At 45.7% G+C, this 2520-nt stretch overlaps 1 protein-coding gene across 2 annotated transcripts in view; it reads right to left on the reverse strand.

The window, feature by feature from the left end:
* The window catches only part of OSBP2 (oxysterol binding protein 2), a 181352-nt gene that overhangs the window by 147857 nt on the left and 30975 nt on the right, over window positions 1-2520 (reverse strand). The window lies entirely within an intron of this gene.

The following is a 2520-nucleotide window of genomic DNA, read 5'->3' on the forward strand; positions in this document are numbered from 1 at the left end:
ATTCTCCCACCACCCTGAAGAACCCAGGAGAGCTGACTCCAAATCCAATTTCAAAATCTAGTAATTCTCAAAAAAAAAAAAAAAAAAAAAAAGAGGGACTAACAGTGTTCTAAGCGGAGGGAAACGCAAGGGCAAAGACTACGAGGCAAGGGGTAGTTTGTGGCATTCAAAAAATAGAAAAAGATTTCATGGGGCTGGAGCACTGAGAATAAGAGAGTGGATGAGAAAAAAAGAAGAAGCTAGAAAATCAGGCAGGGACCAAATGCAGTACCTTGCAGGACACATTAAGAATCTGGACTTTTGTCCCCAAACTAAAATAATGGGCTTCCTGGGCCTAATCTCAGGAAGGAAGCAGAGGTCACCAAGAGTTCTTGAAGTTCTTATAGAAAATATAGAGTAAAAGTGCCTTGGGCAAAATGGGAAATGAAAGCCAGGCCACTGAGTGAAATCAAAGTGGATTGGAAGTTATCCCATGGCCACTGTATTGGATTACAACCCATCAACTAAAATAAATTCCCATGTGTCCATGCTGATATAAGTAAATAATTGAAGAAATAAATAAATGGGAAGAAAGGACAGACCTTCCTTAATAAGATTAGATGGAATTATGGAAATAGAAAATCACTAAATGTAATGTAGAATCCTGTTTTGGATTATAATGCAGAAAAAAGACATTAATAGAAAAACTCAGGAAATACAAATAAAGTTTGAAGTTTAGTTAATAGTAGTTTGACAACGTTAATTTCCTGGTTTTGATAATTGCTCTTTGGTGAGGTAAGATGTTAACATTTTGAGGAAGTTAGGTGAAGAGTATATGAGAACTCTCCGTACTATATTTGCAACTTTTCCATAAGTCTAAGTTATTTCAAAATAAAAATAAAATTTAATGCTGCCATCACCTTATATGCAGGGTCATAGCTGATATGAAGTTTTGTGGCCAGAACCTGAACTCACCTGCTCTCAGTGACTGGGCTGGAAATATTCCTAATATCACTGAAGAACAGAAGCCCCAAGCCCCCATCACAAAGCCTGGTTCTGGGTTGGGCTCTCAAGGGGACGAGATGGAGCACTTTAAAGATCACTGGAGAGGTGGTCAAGATAGCAGAGGAGGTAAACACTATGCTTGCCTCTTCTCACAACCACGTCAAAATTACAATTAAACTACAGAACAGCCATCACTGGGAGTCATATAAAGTCTACCTGAACAAAAAGTCTTACAACTAGGGACAGATATTAAGAGGCTACCTTGAGACTGGTAGGTGGGGCAAAGAGGCAAAACAGGCAGGTCCCAGAGCCACATGTGGCGGTAGAGAATTGGGAGGGATATCTTGTCTGTGAAGGTCCCCCCAGAGGAGCAAGGGGTCTCGGCCCCATACTGAGCTCCCCAGCCCAGGGTTCCAGTGCCAGGAAGAGAAGTCTCCACAACTTCTGGCTATGAAAACAGAGATTATGGCTGAATGAGACGGAGGGCAGCTGGAGTTGCAGACATTTCTTTTAAAGGTCCCCCACCCAGACTTACTCGCTGACGGACTCACTCACACTGAGCTCCAGCACAAGGGCAGCAGCTTGAAAGGTGCCAGGAACATACCAGGAGGAACTGAGTTGTCTGGCTTCAGGGAGAGGGCTGAAGGGACAGTATTCTCCCAGACAGAAGTGCTGGTGGAATCTATTGTTTCCTTATTGAGCGTTCTCCACTCCCACAATGCAGATGCAAGCAGCTGTCATATCTGAGTGTCCATCAGCCTGGCTAACACTGGTCACCTTGCTCTGGTAATTCCCTGAGACTCTGCCCTATCTAACTTGCAGGCCTAACCAAGCCGCTTCCAGTGGCTTTTACATACTAATGGCCAATCTTTTACAAAATCTTTCAGAGGTTCATAAAACCCAAACAAGCAGTATCTGGCCTCAGCATACCCTGTACCTCTTGCTGAGCAGCCCCAAGCCTGGCACTAGCAGCAGTTGGCATTGGTTCGTGGCTTAGCCTCTCAAGGCACCTTCAAGCCCAGCACAGGTGGTGACCATCTGCAGATTGCTCTGTGACTCTTGCCAGGTGGCCCCGGGCAGAGCACAGGCTACAGCTGAACTTTGCTGTGGTGGGGCCCCTCCCAGGAGGCTTCAAGGCTAGCATGCCCCGTGGCTGGCTTCAGACCAAGACGGAGCACCACCTAATGCTGCATCTGAGAACAAACACCCAAAGGGCAGACTACGCAGGCATCAGAGTCCTGCTAAAGCAAACCCATAGGGTCAGCCACTCCCTGTGTAGTCTTCACAATCAATCAGCCTGAGGGTCAATTCCTCCCATTAATGTGCAAAAAGCAACCAGGGCTCAACTACAACAGGTGGGCACTCACAACCCATACAAGGGACACACCTGAAGCACCCGATTCAGGTGACCAGGGAGACTGAACCCCTGGGTCCCACAGGACACCTACTACATAAAGCAACTCTACTAAGACCAGGAGACCTAGCAGCTCTACCTAATACATAGAAACAAACACAGAAGGTAGCTAAAATGGGGAG

This window comes from Pteropus vampyrus, unplaced genomic scaffold (genome assembly GCF_000151845.1).
Source record: "Pteropus vampyrus isolate Shadow unplaced genomic scaffold, Pvam_2.0 Scaffold223, whole genome shotgun sequence".
NCBI classification, from domain to species: Eukaryota; Metazoa; Chordata; class Mammalia; order Chiroptera; family Pteropodidae; genus Pteropus; species Pteropus vampyrus.